The sequence below is a fragment of the Haematobia irritans genome, chromosome 1 (genome assembly GCF_050003625.1).
Source record: "Haematobia irritans isolate KBUSLIRL chromosome 1, ASM5000362v1, whole genome shotgun sequence".
NCBI lineage: Eukaryota > Metazoa > Arthropoda > Insecta > Diptera > Muscidae > Haematobia > Haematobia irritans.
The window spans coordinates 119,388,097-119,398,210 of NC_134397.1; positions in this window are offsets into that span (position 1 = coordinate 119,388,097).

Consider the following 10,114-nt stretch of genomic DNA (forward strand, 5'->3'; position numbering starts at 1 on the left):
AGGATTTCTAAATGAATTCCCATTTTTCTTTAATGGCAGTATTGATATAATCAATTATCACAGACTAAAAAAAATCTTAATTGCATATCACACCAATTAGTATTGGGAAACCTGTCTTGTTTCGTTGAAGTTTTCATTCCGGTTAACAGTTCTCAGGAATGCATGGGTTTATTTTTTTCGGAATCCATATTTAAATTTTTTTCTATTTGGATCTATCCTAATTCTCAATGAAAGTTTTCCCATTCGCAGAGCTGATAGTATCAAAACAAAATTCATTGGAAAAATAATTCATTCCATTATAAAATCGATTTCTATGATCAATTGTCATTTCAAAAAAAAAAATGTTGAATTCAATGAATTTATAATTTTAGAACTCAATTGAGTCTCTAATTGGAAAAACTTTCGTTAAAAAACTTCTGGTTAATTTATCTCTTGAGGTCTTTGGCATGGCATGTTCCAATCGGCTTTCCGTTTAGATCTTCCAAGGCATACATGTTGTTCCCGATAGGCTTTACGATTCGACATTTTATAAACTTTCGGGCAAATTTAGCATTGACATTTTTTCCAAAATCACTCAGTACGTAATTGCGCTTGTAGACTTCTTGTCCCGGAGCGAAAGTTATCATACGGGCTCGTGCATTGTATCGTTTTGCACTTTGCTCATATGCTTTATGCATATTGTCTTTTATCTTTTCTCGAATCAGTTCCATCTTGTCTTTTCGACTTACTTGAGCGATCTCATGGTCAGTCAATGAATGTAATTTCTTCGCCAACTTATAATCAGAACCATGTGTATACATATTATATCCGAAAAGTGCGAAAAACGGAGTTACTCCAGTTGCACTGTGAACTGATGTTCTGAGGGCACATTCGATTTCTGTTAGGTAAAGGTCCCAATCACGATGGTCGTTTTCGAGATAGGCTCTAATCGCTGCCAATACAGATTGGTTCACCCTCTCCGAGGCGTTGGATTGTGGGGCATATGGCGCGGTTTGCATGTGATTAATTCCATACGTTTCTATCATGTCTTTGAAGGCTTTTGAAATGAATTGAGCTCCGTTGTCGCTGTGTATTGTTTCCGGTACACCAAATTTTCGAAAAATGTCTTCCACTAGAAATTTCACCACGTTTGAAGCTGTTGCCTCTCGCATTGCTTTCAAAAATGTAAACTTACTAAAGTGATCTACGACTATAAATATAAAAGTATTTCCACTTTTAGACCGTGGATACTTTCCTAAAAAGTCGATATAAAGTTTCTGAAAGGGACGCAAAGTGACAACTTCCTTTCCTATCGTGGGTTGTGTATGTTTATTCACCGGTTTGGTTTCTTTGCACACAGAACAACTTGTCACATATTTTCTGACCTGAGCAGCCATTTTGGGCCAATAATATTTTTCACGCAATCGGTAGAGTGTCTTTGCTATACCTCCATGAGCAGCTGTTTCTTTATCATGGGCTTGTTCGATAAGATTGTGTGTCAATGATTCCGGGACCCATAACTTCCACTGGAATTCTTGGGAATCAGCAATGTCAGCATCCCAACTCTTTTTAAACACCATATTCCCTACAACACGCAAGTCAGGTAGCCGTTCTTTATTTTTTTCTATCTCCTCCCTTAGCTCTTTGTATTCGTCACTCTCGAATTCAGCCGTTTCGAACTCAAATACTTGGTCCATTTCCAGTTCGTCTACTGTGGGCAAACGGGATAGCATATCGGCTACTACGTTGTCCTTACCTTTACGGTGTTCAATTTTGAAATTGAATCCTTGGAGTTGCAATGACCAACGAGCCAAGCGACCGGTAAGATCTTTTAGACTCATTAGCCATTGCAAACTCGAATGATCTGTAATCACCGTAAATTCCATAAGTTCAACGTAGGGCCGAAACTTCTTAATTGCCATCACCGCCGCCAGGCACTCTTTTTCAGTGACACTGTAGTTTCTTTGACATTTATTGAGCTTTTGGGAATAGAAGGCTATAGGGTGTTCTTCCTTCTGGCTATTTAATTGGAACAGAACTGCTCCTATACCATACTCCGACGCGTCGCATTGAATGTAAAAAGGCTTTGAAAAATCGGCGTGTCGCAAGACTGGCGCAGAGGTTAAGGCCTTTTTCAGTTTTTCGAATGCCTCTTTAGCTTTTTCATCCATATTGAACTTGGCAGACTTTTTTAGGGTGTCCGTGAGTGGAGCCGAGATTGTGGCGAAGTCCTTAATAAATCTTCGGTACCATCCAGCGGTGCCAAGGAAACTTCGGACTTCTCGGGCGCTTTTGGGTACTTTGATTTTGTTGATAGCCTCAATTTTATCCGGATCAGTGCGCAATACCCCTTCTCCAATTATGAAACCCAGATATTTCAATTGTCGGAAACAAAATTGCGACTTATTCAGTCCTATGGTTAGACCAGCTTTCTGCAGACATTCAGCTACTTCGCTGAGAAGCCTCAGATGCTCGTCGAAATTGCCAGAAATAATCAACAAGTCGTCCAAGTACACAAAAACATTCTCCTTTAGTCTTTGGGGAATGACTTTGTCCATCAGACGGCATAATCGTTGTGCGGCATTGCACAAGCCGAAGGGCATCACACGGAACTGGTACAATGGACGACCTGGAACCGTGAAGGCTGTATACGACTTGCTCTCTTCATCTAGCTCTATCTGCCAGAAAGCGTATTTAAGGTCCACGCTGCTGATAAAGTGAGTTTCGTCAATTCGACTTAATATTCCATCTATATTTTGGAGGGGATAGGCATCTTTTACGGTCAAATTGTTTAATTTGCGGGCATCTAAACAGAAACGATTTTTTTCCGGTTTCCGCACTATTGTTGTTCTGTTGCTCCAGGGACTTTCACTTTCTTCGATAACCTTTAGAGCCAACATGTTATCAACTTCCTCGTATGTTATAGCCTGTATAGCTGGAGACATCGGATAATGCCGATCCTTTACCGGTTCTGCCCCATCAATCAGTTTGATTGAGTGTTTCTCTAATGGTGTGCATCCTAATCCATTTTTTTCGAACGTTTTGAATTTGTCTATTATTTCTCTTAACTGTTCGGTTTGTTCAGCAGAAAGATCATGGGGTTTTAGTTTGTACTTCCCATCCGGATTCGCCATATCGTTGGTAACTTTTTCCATATTTATTTCAGAAACACCTATGAGTTCGGGGGCTAATTGGAACATTCGCCAAAAGTCAATCCCAAGATATAAATTTTGCTCTAAATCTGGGCATAAGTACAAAGACATCTCGTTTTCTTGATTTTTATAACGAATATTGACTTTTACTTTACCCAGGACCCTATAATTTGTCCCTCCAGCTGTGGTAACCCTGCTCGAAAGCGGTATAAAAGGAATTCCTAACTCTTCGATCAATTCCCTACAATTTTTCCCCAAAATGCTGACTGTTGCGCCAGAATCCAATAATCCTTTGACCCTCTTCCCCATAATAACAATTTCGGCAAAAGCCCTGGGGTCATAAGAGACTTTCGAAATCCTTGCCAACGAGTCTATCAAATATTTCCTTTGCTCCCGCCATTCTTTTGCCTTTTCCCTTATTTTGGAGATTTTTCTTGGAATAATCCTGACCTCCGAGTTGAAAATTCTTTCGCGAACTTTCTCATAGTTTTCCTTGCGTTGCTCTAGTGGTATATAATGTCTCTCAGCTGGTGTAAAATCTTTATAATCGTTCCTAGCCTTATCCCTAATTTCTCTAACTTTATTATTACTTAAAATTTTAGATACCTTATCTTCTAGTTGTTTTGTATCACAGGGACCTCGGACGGACGTAGCTCCCCTGTCTTCTCCACGCCCCTTTTCTGGTTTCCCTGACACACTGGACATTTAGGAGTTACAGTTTCAGGCTTTCCGCATCGGTAACAAAATAATCTCCTGAAATCTGCAGGACAATCCATAAACATGTGTCCAGCCTCGCGACAATTCCAACAAGTTATCTTCGTCCTCGTTTGAGTTGGCCCGCGAATTGCTGACACATTTTCTACCATATCTACTGAAGATTCATCACTAGGGCAGTCATATTCATGGTCGTAAATTTCATTAACTTGTCTTGTCTGTCGTGGTGGCATCGGCATCGGTCTATTTTCACGTCGGGGAAAATTACGCTCGGCTTCAATACATTCAATACGCAATTGTTCCACGGACGATATTGTCATTTGGTAAACATGACGTTTTATGTCTTCTCTGATGTTTCCTTTTAAAATCTTAATCATTTCATATTCGTATATTGGTTGCATTAACCGCGAGCGCAATATGCCCATCTCGTGAAAATATCCGTTCACTGTCTCATTATGTCGTTGTTTCCTTTCGAGTAGTTCCCTCAGTATGTCGAACTTCGATTGTGGCGACTGATATTGGTCCCGCAAGGCATGTTTTAAACCCTCCCAGTCAGTATCTATACTGTTCCGTCTATGCAGCCAATACCATTCCCTCGCCTGGCCAGAAACTAAGAATGAGAAGTCTCTCAATACCTCAGACCAGGGAATGTTGTATTGTGCCTGCATTATCTCCAGTCTGTAAATGAAATCATTAACCCGTAAATCTCTTGGATCTCCACTGAAATTCAGTCCTAATTTGTCCACTCTGATTCTAAGCGGCTCATTGTTACCATTAGGAATGTTCACTATAGCATTGTTACTAGAGGGCATCGGTGATGATCTCGGCGTTTGAACGTTTGAGTCAGTGCCACCACTAGTTGAAGCCGGTAATGTATTAATTTGACCCCCACAGCTCACCTGGTTGTTAGAGTTAGCAGACGGCGTATTTTGTGTTTGAGGAGCAGGCGCCTGTTTCCGAACAACCCCTGAAAGCTCACTCATACCCTTCGCCAACGAATCTATCATCTTCCTAACATCACTCATTTCATTCCTGACCATATCCCTGACCTTATCCTCCAGAGATCGCTGAACGGACGCGGCCTCATCCTGAACCATATCTCTAACACCCGGTGGAAACGTCTCACCAGCCTCCTGGTTCTGGAAAGTGCCATTTGGGGCAATATTAGGTTCTTGAGGTTGCCCACTATTTGAGGCGGCAGCACTCTGCCGATTACCCCTAATTATCGAACCAGCAAGATCAAAAACCTGAAAACCGTTCATTTGAGCGGTTGACTGTTCCATAACGTCCTCAAAACTCACGTGATTCTTCTTCCTTGGGTTATACGCGGATCTGTTCAAGTCAAATGATTCGTTCCTGTATCTTTTATTTTTCCCTCTTGAGCGAGTAAAATAGCTCATTTCCCTACTGTGTCCGAAAAATAATCCCTAGTCGTTTAATCGATTAACAAAACAAAGTTGAATGGAATTTTCACACCAATTTCATTAAACACCAAAAATAAAATTCACATAAATATAGTTCGATGTAATAAATATAAATAGTTCAATGTAATAAATCTAACATATATTAATCTAAACACAACATACAATCTACTCTACTTCACAACATAAACCAGAATTCTTTTATAATTTTCTTTTACGTAGACAATATCATGAAAGTCGAGGGGGCTTTGGTCTTTTCAGAGATAATTGTGTGTATGCTTGTGTGGTACTATTTCTTTGTTTTTCAAATAAAGCGTTCTCTAAGGAGATGCATCAATGTTTTCCAAGACAATTTTAACAAAACTAACGCGGTTGTACAAAAAAAAACTAACTCTACTTCATTGTCCATAACATTTTGTTAACATTCAGAACGTAAACAAGTTCATGGCACACGGAATTTACAATACACTGACTTTCGTGTTATTTACACAAAACGGTTATTGCACAGTTCCCTAAATGAAGCGATAATTGTCAAGTTTCTTCTTTTCTCGTTACTATGTTGTAAAAATTAATATTAGAAAATTATGGATTAACGCAATACAATCGTTATTCATTGTCATTAATCAGAATTAACGAGCTATTGCACTACCCACATGTAAAATGGAGAAAATTTTCTCTTTACCCACTAAATATATTATTGCACTATCAAAATTCTAAATCTAAAAATTTGGCTGCATTAATATATCTCAGAAATGTAAAGTATGTCGAATATTTTCTTAATTCTATTTCTTTGTTTAATCTAGTGGTCTATGGCTATGTGCTTCGGTATTATTGCACAGTTTTCCTTATCCTAATATCACAGTTAAAGAGGCAAATTTATTCACCACTTCATAAATTGCGACATAAGGCCGTTTGCTTACTTTTAGTTTGGGCGCCATCTCTGTTATGTGCGTCTATAGCGGCGTTTGACATGGCCGTCCGGCTGACTACGGCGATCTCAGTGGGTGTGGGACTCAACCCGCCTATATCAAACCCAGAGCACTAACATTGAAAGAGTTTGAACTCACACAAATACAAAACGCGACTTACGACGATCCTAAATGGGAAAACATCGATCCAGAGGTCTTGGTGTTATAACCTCACACTTGCCCACCCAACCATGACCCAAAACACTCCATTTTTCCTCAATTTCATATTTCTTTGGGCCCCTTATTACCACACACACAATTGTATTCACACAATTACCTCATACCTCTGCCCCCACAATGACAACAATTACCAACACAACATTTTCTTTAAAAACAAATCAAGCCATAAATAATTTTATTGTAAAAATATTAAAAACTAACAAAAAAAAATATTTGTATTAATTATCCTTAGTCTAATATATTTTTGTATTATTTTTTTTAATTTATCTCTATTAAAAGTAAAAAAAAAGAGTTTAAAAATAAAACAAAATCGAAAATCACGAAGAAAAATATCGTATATGAAGACTGAATGGCTCAATTTGAGGATGAACCGGACTCAGACCCTTGTTTTGACGCGCTTACTTTGGCGCGAATAAAATGTTTTACCTATCTGATAAAAGAGCTCTCTTAAAAGACAATTCCCGCTCTCAAGATTATAGCAGGGCAAATACTCTAATTTCGCAAGGACCCAAACCTATCACCCTGTGCCTGATTTATAACAAAAACTAGGATATTTTTCCTCTTACAATAACGAGAAACTAACAAGTATTTCACAAAAAAAATGTAGATTACTAAACCTAAATTATCTACTAAAATTATAGCTAATATATTTTTATAATGATTATTTTTCCTCTTTTCTTATATTTAAATTGGTTTTGAATCGAGAATAATATTTCCTTTTTACTCAATTTCAGGAATAGGATCTTATGCAGACGTTATTTTCTTTATGGCGCATGGACAGACAGACACAAACAACTGGTGAGACACAAAGTTACCTGGTGTTTTTCTCTTATTGACAGATTTTTTTTTTCTCTTATCTTCTTGCAGGATTATATTGAACAAATAGTATTGAAGTCTTCAACCATCGCATCCATATATGGCACTAAGTTGTCCAACCAAGCAGCAATCCGCAAATTCAGCGTTCTGACTTCCCCAATGAAACTTGGCTTTATGTTTGGGATATATATGTGGACGAAAACTGTTCTCCAGATTTCACAAAACTGGCTTCAACATAAGTCACAACCAGTAACCCGAAAACCAGGAAAAATGAAGAAAAATCCCGAAGAAAAATGAAAACACTGGCCCTCCCAGTTGTCTACGGAGGCCAGTGCAGATTCCGTCGATCACCAGATTTTTCTAGTATTACTGTATAAAAAATTACACACAATCACAACCATTGACTAATGTTAGAAAAACACTAATTACTTACATCACTGTGTAATTAAACACTAAGCACAATTAATTCAATTAAACCACAATTGTTAATATTACTTCCACTTTTTTATACTAATATTGGATTATACAAATAAACACAATGATTTGAAAGTTCACCAATAACGTCTTGTTTGTTAATGTCAGCTGGGCTACCCTTGTCGTTTATATACCCCCGCTTTCAACCCCGCCAAAAGCCAACTTTCCAATGTCCCCCATTTTTTTTGTCCATTCCTCTTTGACACATTCCTTCGTTTTGTTTTTCTGTCAATTTAATCGTGAATGATAATAAGGAATACTACCCTGCAATTCAAATTAACGGCTGTTGACTTCCACTTTAACTAACATGAATAGAGAATCTAACTCATGCCTAGTGTAGTTCAACATACCGTGGCACAGAATCAGGACATAGTCCATGTGAAAATCTACCCCTCCGCATGAAACTGTCCATAGTAGCACTTTCAGACAGTCATAGACACAAATACTAGCTGGATCTCAAACACTACCACCCACCTCTGAATATTGCTTGAATCCAAACATATTACACCAAATACGCAACAAGTACGCCATAGCCATACGCTCCCATTTAGAGCCCTACCGGCTACATGAATTGCCACTGCAGCCAACCTCTACTTCTTCATTTCTTCCACACCATTTCACAGCCACACAGCCCCAAATCAACAGGAAAAATATTTTCTTCTCTTGAATGAGAAGAAAAACTATTTTTCACTATTTCTCCTACAAAACAGCATCATACGACAAAACCCATTTGATATATGTCGTATAATCGCGGACAAGAAAAAATAATTTTCACAAATACCCAATTGCCCAGTAGGCCACCCCTTTGCCGTACATGTCGTTGCATGTGCCTGCAACAAGTGTTATTAAACTCTTAACATCTCAGGTGTCACTAGAATTGTAATTGATTTTAACTCTTAAACGTTTTATGGTGTTGAGCAGGAATATTGTCGTGAGTGTAATTCATTACTCACGCACACTCACGAAGATATTATTTTCGTGACTCACGTTCACGCACGAAATTTTGGTTTGTTAATCACGCTCACGCACACTCACGCTGTTGTCATGAGCGTGACTCACGACTCACGCACGAATCACGAAAATTTTCGTGTCACGTGCACACCTCTAGTACTAACTATATGGAAAATCGGGCTATACATATATATGGGAGCTATATCTAAATCTGAACCGATTTCGATAAAATTTTGAATACTTGAAGGGTGGTGAATTTGATTAATTTGTGCCAAATCGATCGATCGACGATCGGTTACACAGAAAAAAATTTTAGGAACATTTTTCCAATTAAAGTCTTAATTTAGTCTTAAAAAATATTCGATTAAAAATTTCATTGATTCAACAATTTTTTTAATTGAAACAAAATTCAATCACAAAAATTAATAGTATCAATTAATTTTTTAATCGGATCACTTAATTTTTTAATTGACTTTCAATGAATTTTTTAATTGATACTATCATTTCTGTGATTGAAGACATTTCAATTAAAAACTTAATTGGAACAATTAATTTCGTGAATGAATCAGACATTTTTTTGTGTAGTAAAAAAGCGAAATGTGACTCCATTTGCAGAAATCGGGGGATACATTCAAATTTTATCCGATTTTTTTCCAAATTCAATAGCGTTCGTCCTTGTGCCAAAAACACACTGTGTACCCAAAAAAAAATTGCGACTTGAATCCTGCGAACATCGAATGATGGACGGACGGAAGGACACCAAGGGCTAGATCGACTCATATTAGATCAATATTTCTAGTAGGCATATTTTTTGACAGATCAAAGATATTATACCCTCATCACTAAGTGGTTTCGGGTATAAAAAGAAAAAACTTTTGGAACGAGACACCTTTCGCTTTTTCAGCAGGTAAAAACTGCTTAAACAACTAACATTTATAATTTTTGTTTTTCAAAATGCATTTCCGATCTTAACAAATAGAAGAATAGCGGACAATTCGTATGATTTTAAAATGTTATCCAAAGTATTTTCAAGAACCAATAATATCCTTAAAAGCTCCGATTACCCACGCACGAACAACGTTTAAAGCCATTCACGAAAATTCTCGGAACACGGCCATTCTCGTGATTACGAATCACGCCAATTCTTAAGATTCACGACAAATCTCATGATTCGCTGCATTTACTCATGAGTAAGGGACATTTTAGAGAACCATTAAACAAAACAAGCTACTGTAAACTTAAGCGTGTTCAAAACTGTGATTTTCGTGTGCCTATATTTTACCGTGAGTTTGAATTTTATCGTGAACGTGACTTTTTTGTGAGCGTGATTTTGAAGATATTTGCAATGGAATGGAAGCAGTTGAAAACTTAAGCGTGTTCAAAACTATGAAGGTGATTGAAATCGTCAGCATGATTGAACAAGGGGTCATTAATAAGGGAATTAATAAGATACCTCTTG